General features: G+C 52.6%; 1 protein-coding gene across 14 annotated transcripts in view; it reads left to right on the forward strand.

The window, feature by feature from the left end:
- The window catches only part of LOC144804990 (V-type proton ATPase 116 kDa subunit a 4-like), a 6,844,636-nt gene that overhangs the window by 2,615,997 nt on the left and 4,211,752 nt on the right, over positions 1-16,887 (forward strand). The window lies entirely within an intron of this gene.

Here is a 16,887-nt window from a genome sequence, read left to right on the forward strand (position 1 = left end):
AACTCCCTACCCCAGAAACGAAGTGTGAGAAGTTGGCCTGATGTGCAGTGTTCACTATTCTAGTGATCACTATATATCAGTCCAACAACCCTTATTGATGATTGGTTGTAAGTCAACCTTATAGACCAGCTATCCTAGTAGCATGGATACGAGCAGTCTAAGGCTAAGACTCTAGAGGGCGTGTTAAGCCAGCTGTTTTACCATCACATTACCCCTTGAACACCCAGTGAAAGGACACCACACAAGTGTTATGAAAATAAACAATGTATTTATTAGAATCACAACAACCCTGTACTCTTTATGAGGACAGGGTGCTAAGCACACAACAAAACTCTTATGAAAATACTTAAGTTAGCACGTTATACACAAATGCCCGAGGGGCACGAAAAACCATATATTCTAAAAGTGGAATGCGAAATTACTAGCAGGTAAGTACAGTACTAATAGGCTTTGGAATCGCTAGGACTTGACTAGGGAATCGTTAGATTACTTCTAGGAGACCTAGGGGACTCGGGTGCAGAGTGTGCACTCTCACGCGGGATGCGGGACAAAGTCTATGGAAGCTAGTAAAGGCAAAGTTAGTGTTCACGGGCGAACCCGACCTGGTAGGGAGAAAACGACAGTGGATCCTGACCCTTGGATAGTGAGGCTATGCTGGGACACCGAAGTGCCGAAGTTACCTAGCCCAGGGGCTGCAGCTGCATAGGTCTGAAAAGACGTCGGGAATCCTCGTGCCGGACCAGGAGCCTGGAAGAAGGAAGTTGCTGGCAGGCGACCAGTGAAGAAAAGTTCGATGGACCCAAGCCTGGATCAAGGAAGAAGAAAACCTGAAAGCAGAGGGGACCAAGTTCTTGAATCACTAGCCAGTGATTAAGTGGGCACCAGGATGGCACCGGGCGAAGTCACAGCAGTCAGGTGAGTGGGCGCTGCTGGGCTCTGCAGTCTCTCGGACCAGGAGGCGTTGTCGGCGACCAGGATGGAGGTGCGAGCTGTCCCACGAAGGTTCTTGCTGTCGACGTCGCTGGACCCAGGATTGGGCAACAAGCCTTGGCAAATGCAAGGCCCACGCGGTGGACCTAAAATGGCGTCTTAGCCGGACCAGGAGGGTCCAGGGTACTTCTCCGATGGAGGGAAGCAAGGGCCAGTCTGGAGCAACCAGACCAGCAGCAGTGTTGTCGTCGGGCGTCGTTCAGAAGGCCACAAGCCAGCGGGCTAGTAGCCAAACAACGCGGTGAGCAGCAGAAAGCAGAAGGGCCCCACGCCGATCGTGGAGATGCTGGGGGGCTGCTCTTCGGTGCTGGAGCTGCTCAGGGTGGGGGCTTCTCGGACCCCAAAGCACTCACCAGGAAATTACTCGGTGGGCTTGCTGTGCAGAAGTCGTGCAGTCTTGGCGATGGCCGGTCCCTCGAGGTCTCGTCGCACCCACGAATCTCAGCGTGACTGATGATGTAGGTAGAGGTCAGAGGTGCCAGGGAAGCCGGTTCTCGTCGAGCTGGGCAGTCTTGATCCGGAGGAGAGACTTGCAGCAGACCGCAGTGTTCTTAAGATGGTGTCTGCGGATGCAGGGTGACTACTTCTTAGTCACAAGGGAGAAATCTTAGGAAGAAGTCTTGAGTTCCTTTCGTGGAAAGTAGTTTCAGGATTCAAAGATGATCTGATTTGGAAGGGGGCCAGTTCCTACCTTTATCCTGTAAAAAGGGGCTGGCACGCGACTAAGTCCTGCCCTAGGGGTGGGACCAGGAGGGGGGTGGTTACACCCACTTCCTTGGCGGGCTTTTCCCCAGCACAGGGTCTGGAGTGTCCCTGGAACTGGTTTAAGCCAGCCTATGCACAGTGAGCACCGGGGTGCCACGTGCAGTCACCTTCCTCTGAAGCCCTGCCTACCTACAATACACAAAACTCTGTCTGGGACGGTGCTGGCACCGCCCCTGGCAGGAAACCCTTTGTCCTTATCTCCTGCTCTGGGAGGACTCCCAGCAGCAGGAGGGCAGACTTGTGTCTCGGTGGCAGCATCCATTTTGTGGATGCTAAGGCTCTGTCTGACTTTTAACCGGGTTATAGGTTACATGCATGTCGTGTCCCTCTAGAAGGGTGGAATGCTAACCCCGTCGCCAGAATTGGCGAGGGGTTAGTATTCCAATTCGTATGACACCTTACTCGACATGTTTTGATAAAGCGATACCAGAGTTGGCATATAACCGCGAGGATTATAATGCACTTAAGAGTATATGGTATGCGATATCATGGAAACGGCTAAGGGATGGATCCCGAAAGCCGCAGACAGGCTCAGCTCATGCCAGAGCACCATCTCACACGATTCCAAGCACTCTGCCTTCAGGATTGTTAAGGCCTGCCATAGGAGTGACTGATAGGAGATCTGTGTGTCCATTTTAGGGTTAGATATAGGTATACTATATCTAAAGCAAAGGGTGAGTACACCACCTTGCCCCAGCTGTCGTGCAGCCAGTTGTGCCAGTTTAGTTAGTCAGCCCAGGGGTGGCATAATACATGCTTCAGCCCCTGGGAGACTTCTGGGTACACCTCAGCCCTGGGTACAGGGACTTGGAGAGGGCCCAGTGCCAATTCAGTACCTGAGTACAATTTGCATAGAGAGAACAGCTAGGCTGTGGGTCTGATTAGCAGGCCCACAGCCAGGGAAAGTCGTAAACCAGTGCAGCAAAAAGCAAAAATCTGGGTGATCATAGGATTGCAGACCCTACTCTCCTACATGAGCCCCCCCAAACTTTGGGACAATAAACTAACCTTGACCAGGTGAGTCTTCTTGCTCTAAGTGGAAATACCTGGAGAGCCCATCAGCATTGCTGTGATCAGTACCAGGTCTATGCTCCACTGTAAAATCCATCCCCTGTAGGGAAATGGACCACCTAAGCAGTTTGGGGTTTTCACCCTTCATCTGATTTAGCCACAAGAGGGGCTTATGGTCTGTCTGAATGGTGAAGTGAGTGCCAAACAAGTAGGCCCTCAGCTTCTTCAGGGCCCAGACAACAGCAAAGGCCTCCCTCTCAATAGCTGACCAATGTTTCTCTCTGGGTGTCAACCTTCTACTAATGAAAGCAATAGGCTGATCATTACCATCAAAATTCAGTTGAGACAGAACAGCCCCCACACCCAACTCAGAAGCATCTGTTTGGACAATGAATGGCTTGGAGTAATCTGGACTCTTTAGGATAGGTGCTGTGCACATGGCCTGCTTTAGGTCATTGAATGCTTTCTGACAGCTTGCTGTCCACTGAACTTTCTTTGGCATCTTCTTGCTTGTCAGGTCATTAAGAGGGGTCACTATGGACCCATAATTTCTGACAAACTTCCTATAGTACCCAGTCAGGCCCAAGAAAGCTCGAACTTGAGTCTGGGTGATTGGAGGAGTCCAGTCCTTGATGGCCTGTATCTTACTCTCCAGTGGCTGGACCTGGCCTCCACCTACAAGGTGGCCCAGGTATACAACCTGTGTCTGCCCTATCTGGCACTTTGTGGCCTTGATAGTGAGGCCTGCCTTTTGCAGAGCCTCTAACACTTTCCTCAGGTGGACCAGGTGATCCTCCCAGGTGGAGCTAAAGACAGCAATATCATCAAGATAAGCTGCACAGAAGTCATCCAGCCCAGTGAGGACTTGATTCACCAACCTTTGGAAGGTGGCAGGTGCATTTTTCAAACCAAAGGGCATTACCACAAACTGATAATGCCCACCAGGGGTAGAAAATGCTGTCTTGGGTTTGGCTTCCTCAGCTAACCTGATTTGCCAATACCCAGCTGTCAAATCAAATGTACTTAAGAATTTGGCAGAAGCCAATTTATCTATAAGTTCATCTGCTCTTGGAATTGGGTGGGCATCAGTCTTAGTGACTGCATTGAGGCCTCTGTAGTCTACGCAAAACCTCATCTCTCTCTTACCACCCTGGGTGTGAGGCTTTGGCACTAGAACTACTGGGCTAGCCCAAGGGCTATCTGAGGGCTCAATGACTCCCAGCTCCAACATTTTCTGCACTTCAGTTTTGATGCAGTCTCTAACATGATCAGGCTGCCTGTAGATTTTACTCTTGACAGGCAGACTGTCTCCAGTGTCAACATCATGGGTACACCAATCAGTTTGGCTGGGTGTCAGAGAGAACATATGTCTGTAGGATTGCAGAACTTGCCTGCAATCCTGTTGCTGATGTTCAGTGAGGCTGCCACAAAAGACAACACCATCAACTGATCCATCATCAGGATTCTGAGTGAGCAGGTCTGGGAGAGGGTCACTCTCTTCCTCCTGTCCCTCATCTGTGGCCATGAGCAAGCTCATGTCCTTCCTGTCAACATATGCCTTGAGCCTGTTAACATGGAGCACTCTGAGAGGGCTCCTGGGAGTTCCAAGGTCCACCAAGTAGGTAACCTCTCCCTTTTGCTCAATGATGGTGTGGGGCCCAGACCATTTGTCTTTCAGAGCTGCTGGGGCCACTGGCTCCAGCACCCACACCTTCTGTCCTGGCTGGTACACAGTCAGAACAGCCTTTTGGTCATGCCAAGCTTTTTGAAGTTCTTGGCTGGCCTCAAGGTTTTTAGATGCCTTTTCCATGTACTCAGCCATCCTGGAGCGGAGACCAAGTACATAGTCCACTATGTTGGTTGCAGGCTTTTTGAGAGGTCTCTCCCATCCTTCCTTCACCAAACACAGGGGTCCTCTTACAGGATGTCCATACAGAAGCTCAAAAGGGCTGTAGCCAACCCCCTTCTGTGGGACCTCTCTGTAAGCAAACAAGAGGCAGGGGATCAGGACATCCCATCTTCTCCTAAGAGTTTCAGGTAGTCCATGAATCATCCCTTTCAGGGTCCTGTTGAATCTCTCAACAAGCCCATTGCATTGTGGGTGGTAGGGGGTGGTGAACTTGTAGTTCACACCACACTCCTTCCACATTGCAGTCAGATATCCTGACATGAAGTTTGTACCTCTGTCAGAAACAACCTCCTTAGGGAAGCCCACTCTGGAGAACACTCCAACTAGGGCCCTTGCCACTACAGGTGCTGTAGTGGTCCTAAGGGGAATAGCTTCAGGATACCTGGTGGCATGATCCACTACCACCAGTATAAACTTGTGTCCTGATGCTGTCTGGGGTTCCATTGGACCAACAATGTCAATCCCCACTCTTTCAAAGGGAACCCCCACCACAGGTAGTGGTATGAGGGGGGCCTTTGTTGTGCCACCTGACTTACCACTGGCTTGGCAAGTGACACAGGAGCGACAAAACTCCTTGGTATTCTCATTCATATGGGGCCAGTGAAAGTGTGAGACAAGCCTGTCCCAAGTCTTTGTCTGACCTAAATGACCTGCAAGGGGAATCTCATGGGCCAAGGTGAGAAGGAAACCTCTCAGAGACAAGGGGATGACCAGCCTCCTGGTTGCACCAGGCTTGGGGTCTCTTGACTCAGAGTACAGGAGTCCATCTTCCCAGTATACCCTGTGGGCACCTGTGGCATTCCCTGCAGCCTCAGCAGCAGCCTGCTGTCTGAGGGGTTCAAGGGAAGGGCAGCTCAACTGTTCCTTCCCCAGGTCTGCTCTGGAGGGTCCCCCTGAGCCCAGAAACTCAACTTGATCAAGTTCAAGCTCTTTAGGCTCAGTTTCCCTCAGCTCTTCCAGATCAGCCTCCTCAGAGACTTGATCCTCAACCTGGGGCAAGGGGGAAGGCAAAGCCTTACCCTTACTGCTCTTCTTCTTGGAAGGTGTCTGGTCCATAATTTCAGGATCCAGCACCTGTTCAGTGGGGCATTTTCTGGCCTATGACCTAGTCACAGCAAGCACATGTGCTGGCAAGCCTAACATCTCCATGTGAGTCCTCTGCTCCACTTCTGACCATTGTGATGACTCCAAATCATTGCCCAACAAACAATCAACTGGGAGGTCTGAACTGACTACAACTTTCTTTTGTCCCTTCACTCCACCCCAGGAGAAAGCCACAATTGCCACACTATGACTAGTAGTGACATTGCTGGCATTGGTCACCAGGAAATCAGTACCTGGCATGATCTGTCCAGGGTCCACAAAGTTAGGTGTCACCATGGTGACACTGGCACAAGTGTCCCTATAGGCCTGAGCCATTTTGCCATTTATCAAAGGTGTCTGCCTGTATTTGCCCAAAGTATTGGGACTTATTTCAGGGGACATATCCATATCCCCTGTACAGACAAGGACAGCCTGAGTGAGTGTGCCAACTAAGTTGTCAGACCCCTCAGTACCCAAGGTTAACCCAACTAATGCCTTGGGAGGTACACTACCACTACTGACTGTACTAGGGGGTGCAGTTGCCTTAGGGGCTGTAGTGGCAGGAGTTTGTCCTCCTCTTTTGGTGCACTCACTAAACCAGTGAGATTTACTTTTGCAGTACTGGCACCACCTTTTTGACTGGCCTTCTTGAGTCTTCTTCTTCTGGGAAGCCTGACCCCCACCCTCTTTGGTTTGTTGGGGACCTGGTGAAGACTTCTGGTCATTTTGTTCACTCTTTGCATTACCCTTCTGGTCTGCTTTCTTCTGACCACCCTGGTTCTGGTTCTGGTTCTGCTTGATCCTTGTCCTGACCCATTTGTCTGCCTTCATTCCCAATTCTTGGGGAGAGGTCAGATCTGAATCAACAAGGTGCTGGTGCAACAACTGGTTCTGACAATTGTTTAAAATTTGTTCTCTCATCATAAGATTAAACAATCCTGTGTAATCTGTAACCTTGCTACCCAGCAACCAGCCCTCCAAAGCCTTAGTGGCACAATCCACAAAGTCAGACCAGTCCTGAGACTGAGTTTTCTGGGTGTCTCTGAACAGCAACCTGTACTGCTCAGTGGTTAAACCAAACCCATCAACCAGTGTATTCTTCAGGACCTGGTAATTGTTAGCATCCTCTACTCTTGTAGTGAGGAGCTTATCTCTACCTTTACCATCAAAGGAGAGCCACAGTATAGCTGCCCACTGACTCTGGGGAATGCACTGCACAGTGCAGGCCCTCTCCAGAGCAGCCATCCATTTCTGGATATCATCCCCTTGCTTAAAGGGGGGCACTATCTTAGTCAGGTGTTTAGTATCTAAACCCTTCTCTCTATCTCTTGGGAGATTGCTGCCACCAGTGGGAGCTAACCCACTCATCTGCTGCTCTCTTGCCAGGGCAAGCTTCTCTTTGGCCAGGGCAATTTCTTCCCTTTCAATCCTCAGTTCAGCTTGTCTCATCCTAGCTTCATGCTCCCTTCTCTGAGGGGAAGTAAATCTCCTCTGTGGAGGATTCCTTCTCCCCTGAGAAGAGGCATTAGAGTGCAGAGATCTATTGGAGTCCCTAGAAAGAGATCTATCTCTCCTAACTCCAAGGTTAGGCCCACTTCGGGTTAGTACTGGGGGTCCCCCAGATCCTAGCCCAAGTAAGTCTAAGTTGGCCCTGGTTAGCCTTCTGACTACCTCAAGACCTTTGTCTACCTCATCCCCAGAGAGTTCCTCCTGATCCTCCTCCTCCTCAACTGCAGTAGCAGTGTTGGGGGGGTCTGGATCCCCAGAGGTTCCCTTCTAAGGCTGGCATGTTCTCATGTAACTGAGAAAGCTTTCTGGCATCATATGTCTCTAAGAGACCTATCAGAAAGGGAATGGTGGGGTTAGACCCCTGCTTCAGTTTTCTGGAGACACAGATCTGTCTCATCTCCTGGAAACTGAGAGCTGCATATCTTGAAGTGACCTGTGGAGGGTCAACACTGACCAGGGGAGTCTCAGTAGAATCTCCCTGGTTAGACATGCTTTTCTAGTGAGGTGTAAGTGGTGCACTTACCTACACTATATGTTTGCCTACTGATCCCTTGCTAGAGTTGTAGTTTAGGGTGTGCTAGGCCCTAGGAGCTACAACAGCTGGTTCAGTAGAACTCAGAGTATTCTAAGCTAAGTTATATGTACCTTTAGTACTTATGTGATCTTTCACAAGATATTCTTAGGGCATGTGTGGTAAAACAACAGCAAGCTCAAATCCCAACCGCTGCTCACCAATGTGAGAAGTTGGCCTGATGTGCAGTGTTCACTATTCTAGTGATCACTATATATCAGTCCAACAACCCTTATTGATGATTGGTTGTAAGTCAACCTTATAGACCAGCTATCCTAGTAGCATGGATACGAGCAGTCTAAGGCTAAGACTCTAGAGGGCGTGTTAAGCCAGCTGTTTACCATCACATTACCCCTTGAACACCCAGTGAAAGGACACCACACAAGTGTTATGAAAATAAACAATGTATTTATTAGAATCACAACAACCCTGTACTCTTTATGAGGACAGGGTGCTAAGCACACAACAAAACTCTTATGAAAATACTTAAGTTAGCACGTTATACACAAATGCCCGAGGGGCACGAAAAACCATATATTCTAAAAGTGGAATGCGAAATTACTAGCAGGTAAGTACAGTACTAATAGGCTTTGGAATCGCTAGGACTTGACTAGGGAATCGTTAGATTACTTCTAGGAGACCTAGGGGACTCGGGTGCAGAGTGTGCACTCTCACGCGGGATGCGGGACAAAGTCTATGGAAGCTAGTAAAGGCAAAGTTAGTGTTCACGGGCGAACCCGACCTGGTAGGGAGAAAACGACAGTGGATCCTGACCCTTGGATAGTGAGGCTATGCTGGGACACCGAAGTGCCGAAGTTACCTAGCCCAGGGGCTGCAGCTGCATAGGTCTGAAAAGACGTCGGGAATCCTCGTGCCGGACCAGGAGCCTGGAAGAAGGAAGTTGCTGGCAGGCGACCAGTGAAGAAAAGTTCGATGGACCCAAGCCTGGATCAAGGAAGAAGAAAACCTGAAAGCAGAGGGGACCAAGTTCTTGAATCACTAGCCAGTGAATAAGTGGGCACCAGGATGGCACCGGGCGAAGTCACCGCAGTCAGGTGAGTGGGCGCTGCTGGGCTCTGCAGTCTCTCGGACCAGGAGGCGTTGTCGGCGACCAGGATGGAGGTGCGAGCTGTCCCACGAAGGTTCTTGCTGTCGACGTCGCTGGACCCAGGATTGGGCAACAAGCCTTGGCAAATGCAAGGCCCACGCGGTGGACCTAAAATGGCGTCTTAGCCGGACCAGGAGGGTCCAGGGTACTTCTCCGATGGAGGGAAGCAAGGGCCAGTCTGGAGCAACCAGACCAGCAGCAGTGTTGTCGTCGGGCGTCGTTCAGAAGGCCACAAGCCAGCGGGCTAGTAGCCAAACAACGCGGTGAGCAGCAGAAAGCAGAAGTGCCCCACGCCGATCGTGGAGATGCTGGGGGGCTGCTCTTCGGTGCTGGAGCTGCTCAGGGTGGGGGCTTCTCGGACCCCAAAGCACTCACCAGGAAATTACTCGGTGGGCTTGCTGTGCAGAAGTCGTGCAGTCTTGGTGATGGCCGGTCCCTCGAGGTCTCGTCGCACCCACGAATCTCAGCGTGACTGATGATGTAGGTAGAGGTCAGAGGTGCCAGGGAAGCCGGTTCTCGTCGAGCTGGGCAGTCTTGATCCGGAGGAGAGACTTGCAGCAGACCGCAGTGTTCTTAAGATGGTGCCTGCGGATGCAGGGTGACTACTCCTTAGTCACAAGGGAGAAATCTTAGGAAGAAGTCTTGAGTTCCTTTCGTGGAAAGTAGTTTCAGGATTCAAAGATGATCTGATTTGGAAGGGGGCCAGTTCCTACCTTTATCCTGTAAAAAAGGGCTGGCACGCGACTAAGTCCTGCCCTAGGGGTGGGACCAGGAGGGGGGTGGTTACACCCACTTCCTTGGCGGGCTTTTCCCCAGCACAGGGTCTGGAGTGTCCCTGGAACTGGTTTAAGCCAGCCTATGCACAGTGAGCACCGGGGTGCCACGTGCAGTCACCTTCCTCTGAAGCCCTGCCTACCTACAATACACAAAACCCTGTCTGGGACGGTGCTGGCACCGCCCCTGGCAGGAAACCCTTTGTCCTTATCTCCTGCTCTGGGAGGACTCCCAGCAGCAGGAGGGCAGACTTGTGTCTCGGTGGCAGCATCCATTTTGTGGATGCTAAGGCTCTGTCTGACTTTTAACCGGGTTATAGGTTACATGCATGTCGTGTCCCTCTAGAAGGGTGGAATGCTAACCCCGTCGCCAGAATTGGCGAGGGGTTAGTATTCCAATTCGTATGACACCTTACTCGACATGTTTTGATAAAGCGATACCAGAGTTGGCATATAACCGCGAGGATTATAATGCACTTAAGAGTATATGGTATGCGATATCATGGAAACGGCTAAGGGATGGATCCCGAAAGCCGCAGACAGGCTCAGCTCATGCCAGAGCACCATCTCACACGATTCCAAGCACTCTGCCTTCAGGATTGTTAAGGCCTGCCATAGGAGTGACTGATAGGAGATCTGTGTGTCCATTTTAGGGTTAGATATAGGTATACTATATCTAAAGCAAAGGGTGAGTACACCACCTTGCCCCAGCTGTCGTGCAGCCAGTTGTGCCAGTTTAGTTAGTCAGCCCAGGGGTGGCATAATACATGCTTCAGCCCCTGGGAGACTTCTGGGTACACCTCAGCCCTGGGTACAGGGACTTGGAGAGGGCCCAGTGCCAATTCAGTACCTGAGTATAATTTGCATAGAGAGAACAGCTAGGCTGTGGGTCTGATTAGCAGGCCCACAGCCAGGGAAAGTCGTAAACCAGTGCAGCAAAAAGCAAAAATCTGGGTGATCATAGGATTGCAGACCCTACTCTCCTACACGAAGAGACTGGAAAAAATTCAAGCAGGACACATTTAGACTTGCCCTACTTGAAAAACCCCCGCCCCCCAGCAATACCTTACAGGAGGCGTGGAATAGTTACAAAAGATGGGTGTCCAATGCATTAGATACGGTAGCACCTTGGACACACAAACCGCACGCAAGACAGACCAAAACTGCCCCCTGATCCTCTGAGGAACTCAAAATAGCCAAAGCTAAATGCAAGAACTTGGAAATACAATGGAGGAAAGGCTATAACCAAGAATGCAAGTCACTCTACAGAACAGAACTAAATAAATATCACAAACTTGTAAGAGCAGTGAAAGGCACCCACTTTAAGGGTAGAATAGAATCCGCCGATAACCCCACTAGAGAACTCTTTGCCATCTACAAAGAGCTAACGGTCCCGACCAGACTAGAAGCTCAAGACACCTACTCCAGCGAGCTATGTGACTCCATAGCTGATCATTTTGTTGGCAAGATCGACAAAATTTATGCCACTTTCACAGACGACACTGATCCTTCTAGTAAATATATGGAAGTCAGAAACAACTCCACCGCCAAACCCCGTCTGAACTGTTGAATATTGCCAATAGCATACAGTCTGGCTCGCCCAGTGATGTGTGTCCCCCCAATTGCTGTAAGGGAGTTTTAGAGAGCATGATCGATCAGATCACCCATATCGCCACTCTCTCTTTCCAAGAATGCCACGTGCTTGATGCATGGAAAACAGCCCAGGTTATCCCTCTGAAAAAGAAACCTAATACCCAAATCTCCCAACTCCAAAACCTTCGTCCCATCTCCCTTCTTCCCTTCTGCTCGAAAATAGTGGAAAAAGTGGTCAACGGGCAACTCATGAAATATCTGGAGGATATTTACTGGCTTCCGGTCAAGGAACGCATCAAATTTAAAGCTCTATGCTTTACGCATCAGATCGCCCATGGCAAAGGCCCAAGCTACTTGCAAAAACTCCGCACCATTCACCGCCCCACCCGGAATTTGAGGTCGTCCGGAGCGATGCTGTTTAATCTCCCTCGCATTCGCAGAGCCAGAATGGGAGGCTGTTCTTTCAGGAACCTGGCTCCAAGACACTGGAATGAACTACCTCTTGACTTACGAATGGAACCATCAGAAACCAGATTCCGTGCTAAACTTAAAACCCACCTGTTCCCAGCCATCTAATTTTCCTCTTTTCTCTGACCCCAACTTCGTTTTCTTTATTCCTTCTGCCTCCTGAGTTTTAGCAATAATCCAGCGTGGGGACACACAGAACTAACTTAAGACAAAATCCTAAACTTACTACTTTTGGTATTCACAGAAGTTAGGATTTTGTCTTAAGTTTGTCTTAAGACAGACTTAAGACAGACTTAAGTTAGGATTTTGTCTTTAGTCTGTCTTAAGTCTGTCTTAAGACAAACTTAAGACAAAATCCTAACTTCTGTGAATACCAAAAATAGTAAGTTTAGGATTTTGTCTTAAGTAAGTTCTGTGAATCGGGCCCAACATCTTTAGTGCAGCCAGGCGCTTTAGAAATGGCTTTATTATTATTATTATTATTCTCGACCACCTACCCGCTATTATACATGTGTAACTACATTACTCAGAATTTCATCAAATGTTATGATGAAAGTTAGAAATGCAAGGATATTTTACTCGGGGGGCGCTAGAGGGCGTGCATGCAGATGGCCGCACGTGAATGAGGCTCCTGCAAGCCTGGACCATAAATCCTTTAATTATCCCGTAAAACCAACGCCAAACCCCGAATAAACAAGCAGGAGTGAAGAAGACATTGTGTCCCACACTCGACGAAAATTTGGAGGCTCTCCGACCAGGCGGGACGACGTGAGAGGCCGACAAAGAGTTCAATCAATCAATCAATCCATTTGTATAGCGCGCTACTCACCCGGAAGGGTCTCAAGGCGCTTTGGGGAGGGGTTCGCTACTGCTCGAACAGCCAGGTCTTGAGTTGCTTCCTGAAGGCGAGATGGTCCTGTGTCAGCCGGAGGTGGACGGGGAGGGAGTTCCATGTCTTGGCCGCCAGGTAGGAGAAGGATCTTCCTCCGGCGGTGGCTCTTCAGATGCGTGGTACAGCGGCTAGGGCGAGGCTTGTAGAACGTCGCTGACGGGTGGGCGTGTAGAAGGTGAGGCGGTCGTTGAGGTACATGGGGCCCAGGTCGTGGAGGGACTTGTGTGCGTGGGTAAGGAGCCTGAACATGATCCTTTTGCTGACGGGGAGCCAGTGCAGGTCCCTCAGGTGGCCGGAGATGTGGCTGCGTCGGGGGATGTCCAGGATGAGTCGGGCGGAAGCGTTCTGTATGCGCTGGAGTCTTTTCTGTAGTTTGGCTGTGGTTCCCGCGTAGAGGGTGTTCCCGTAGTCCAGTCGGCTGGTGACGAGTGCCTGGGTGACCATCTTCCTGGTTTCGGTCGGGATCCATCGGAAGATCTTTCGGAGCATACGCAGGGTGTTGAAGCACGATGAGGAGACGGTGTTGACTTGTCTGGTCATCGAGAGGGAAGAGTCCAGGATGAAGCCCAGGTTGCGTGCGTGGTCGGTTGGCTTGGGTGCGGTGCCCAGGGCAGGGGGCCACCAGGAGTTGTCCCAGGTGGAGGGCGATGGTCCCAGGATGAGGACTTCCGTCTTGTCTGAGTTCAGTTTAAGGCGGCTGTTCTTCATCCACTCGGCGACGTCTTTCATCCCTTCGTGCAGGCTTGTTCTGGCGGTGTCGGGGTCTCTGGTGAGGGAGAGGATTAGCTGGGTGTCATCGGCGTAGGAGATGATGTTGAGGTTGTGCTGGCGTGCGATGGTTGCAAGAGGTCTCATGTAGACGTTGAAGAGGGTGGGGCTGAGTAATGATCCCTGCGGTACGCCGCAGATGACTTCTGTGGCCTCGGATCGGAACGGTGGGAGGCGGACTCTCTGTGTTCTTCCGGCCAGGAACGAGATGATCCACTCCAGTGCCTTCTCTTGGATCCCGATGTTGTTGAGGCGTTGAACTAGAGTGCGGTGGCAGACCGTGTCGACCGCTGCGGAGAGGTCCAGGAAGATGAGGGCCGCTGTTTCCCCGTTGTCAAGCAGGGTTCTGATGTCGTCGGTGGCTGCGATGAGGGCGGTCTCGGTGCTGTGGTTGGCTCGTAAACCGGACTGCGAGGGGTCGAGGGATCCGTTCGTCTCGAGGAAGGCTGCAAGCTGTCTGTTGACGGTCTTCTCGATGACCTTGGCAGGAAAGGGGAGGAGCGAGATGGGCGGAAGTTCTTGAGGTCGGTGGGGTCCGCTGTTGGTTTCTTCAGTAGGGCGTTGAGCTCGGCATGCTTCCAGCTCTCCGGGAAGGTTGCGGTGTCGAAGGAGGTGTTGATGACGTCCCGGAGTTGGGGTGCGATGATGGAGTCGGCCTTGTTGAAGACGTGGTGGGGGCAGGGGTCGGTTGGAGATCCGGAGTGTATGGTGTTCATCGTGCGGGCTGTGTCTTCGGTGGTCACCGTGGTCCAGGTGCGGAGGGTGGTGGTGGGGGGCGCTGGTTCGACGGTCGGGTGCGTGGATGGTGCGTCAAAGCTGTTGTGGATGTCGGCGATCTTACGGTGGATGAACGAGGCGAGAGAGTCGCAGAGATCTTGAGAAGGAGTGATGTCGTAGTTGCCGGTACTAGGGTTGGAGAACTCCTTGACGATGCTGAAGAGTTCCTTGCTGTCGTGGGCGTTGTTGTCCAGTCGTTCCTTCAGTGATTTCTTCTTGGTGGTGCGGATAAGCTGGTGGTGCTTGCGGGTGGCTTGTTTGAGGGCGGTCATGTTGTCTGTGGTCTGGTCTAGGAGCCAGGCTTTCTCGAGGGTGCGGTAGTTCTTCTTGGAGTCCTTGAGTTCGTCGGTGAACCAGGAGGCTTTCTTGCTTCTTGGTCTGCTGGGAGGGTTCTTTAGTGGAGCGAGGTCGTCGGCGCAGGCGGTTAGCCACTGTGTAAGGTTGCGGGCTGCTTCGTTAGGGTTCGTTGTGCTGGCGGGGGGGTTCTGGCTGAGGGAGGTGGTGAGCTGCTCGGCGGTGATCTTGCTCCAGCTCCTGTGAGGAATCTGTTGCGGGTGGCGGTGGGTCGTGGTTCTTCTGAAGCTGAAGTGGACGCAGCTGTGGTCGGTCCACTGGAGTCCGGTGGAGTGGCTGAAGGTGATGTGCTTGCTGGAAGAGAAGACGGGATCAAGCGTGTGGCCGGCGTAGTGGGTGGGGGTGTTGACCAGTTGCTTGAGTCCGAGGATGGCGAGGTTGTCCAGCAGGGCGATGGTGTTGCGGTCCTTGTTGTTCTCCAGGTGGAAGTTGAGGTCCCCTAGGAGGATGTAGTCAGTGGAGCGGAGGGCGTGCGGGCTGATGAAGTCCGTGATGTCTTCGCTGAATTGTGTGCGTGGTCCGGGGGGTCTGTAGATGAGGGTGCCTCTGAAGGTCGTCTTTGGGTCGGTGTGTATCTGGAAGTGGAGATACTCGGCGGTGGCGAAGGTTTCGTTGGAGTCGGTCGTGATGCGGATGGTGTTCTTGTGTACGATGGCGATGCTTTCCCCAGTCTGGTTGACGCGGTCTCTCCGGATGATCTTGTATCCGTCTGGGATGGCGATGTCGGGCGCTGAGGAGGCGTTCAACCAGGTTTCTGTGAGGAAGGCGACGTCTGGTGAGGTTGTGTCGAGCAGGTTCCAAAGTTTGATGGCGTGTCGGTGGATGGAGCGGGTGTTGAGTAGGATGCACTTGAGGTGGTTGTTGCTGGTGCTTGGCTTGGTGGCTGTGGTGCAGGTCCGGAGGCAGGTGAACTTGCAGGCTTGACGGGTGAAGGGTCCGTGGGTGCGTCTCGGGGTGGCTCGGTGGCAGGCTCTTGTTCGGTCGGGTTTGAGTGCGATGAGGGTGGCGGCGTCGTAGGTCCGTCGTGTGGGCAGGCATCGTCGGGGTCCAGGGGTCCAGGCGCGGACGGACACAGACGGGCTTGCCTTTGGCCCGCCTTCGGCGCACAATCGGCGCGCCCGCTGCGCGTACGCGAGGGCATCATAAGTAGGGAGCCGGGTGGGTGGATCAGCTGGTTGGCGGGAGCGGGGCGGCGAATGGGCTAGCGGGCGGGCGGGGCCGCAGGGAGGCAGCGGCGGGAAGAAGCTGGTGCGGGCGGGCGGCTCAGCGGTGGCTGGGTCGCCCGATCAGGATTCAGGAATAGGAAGCGTCAGCAGGGCAAGCAGCAGAGGAGCGTGGGGGCGACCAGGCCTGAGCACAGGCACAGCAGTCGCAGAGTTGACTGCGGATGACCTGGGGCCCGTAACAACAGCGGACTGGGAGCAGGAGACTACGCTAGCCCGAGGCTTCCCACGAGGCACACAGGCCTCAGGGCGGGGACTGCCTCGTGCAACCCTGCGCTGCCAACCGGTCCTGGCGCTGGGACTCATGTGCCGCTGAGGCAAGTTGGGAGGGAACTGCCTGCTGTAGCGGACATCCCCAAATAGATTGAGCTGCTTGCGGTGGAGCACCAGCGCTCCAGGTTCCAGGCTGGTAATAACGAGATCCGGCGGCAACTGCTATGGGGACACTGCCTGGCCCGACCGATGAAGCGATAACAGAGGAGGGCAGGACACTGATCGCAGCTGAGAGCATTGGTCGCAGTGCGGTTACGAGGTGAGGTATCATAGGCCACCCCCCAGAAACTGGCTGGTGAACGAGGCGGCCCACGGGAGCTCAACTGCTGGCTACACGGCGTGTTGGTAGGCCGGTTGCCGCTGGGATAGTGTCGCCTGGATGTGGGAGATATTTGGACCTGAACGGCCTTGAAAGAGACTCCTGGGGCAAATCCACTATCCTCCACTACCCTGGTTAAAGGTTCACTGTCGGTGCTACCGGCCCTACGGGGATTGCGGTACGACAGGCCGCAGCACAGCACGCAAGCACCAGGCCGGAGGCGGCCCCGCCTCGAGTAGCGACGACACACGGATACAGGCATAAGCCGTAATCGGATGACCGACTGGCCTACACGTCCGGGGCATCCCTCAGGGCCTGCACCGAACCCTGCTGATACCCCCCCCCTGGAGAGAACGACAACAACCACACAGGGAGAGTTGTGAAATGGTGAGATGGGAAACCAACTTAAGGTCCAGCGTTACAGCCGAGTGAGAGGGGAGTGCCCGTGCTGCACCCTTGTGACCGGTCCTGCTTGTTTCTTTTTTGCAGAGCGGACAGCAC

Source organism: Lissotriton helveticus, chromosome 1_1 (genome assembly GCF_964261635.1).
Source record: "Lissotriton helveticus chromosome 1_1, aLisHel1.1, whole genome shotgun sequence".
Lineage (NCBI taxonomy): Eukaryota > Metazoa > Chordata > Amphibia > Caudata > Salamandridae > Lissotriton > Lissotriton helveticus.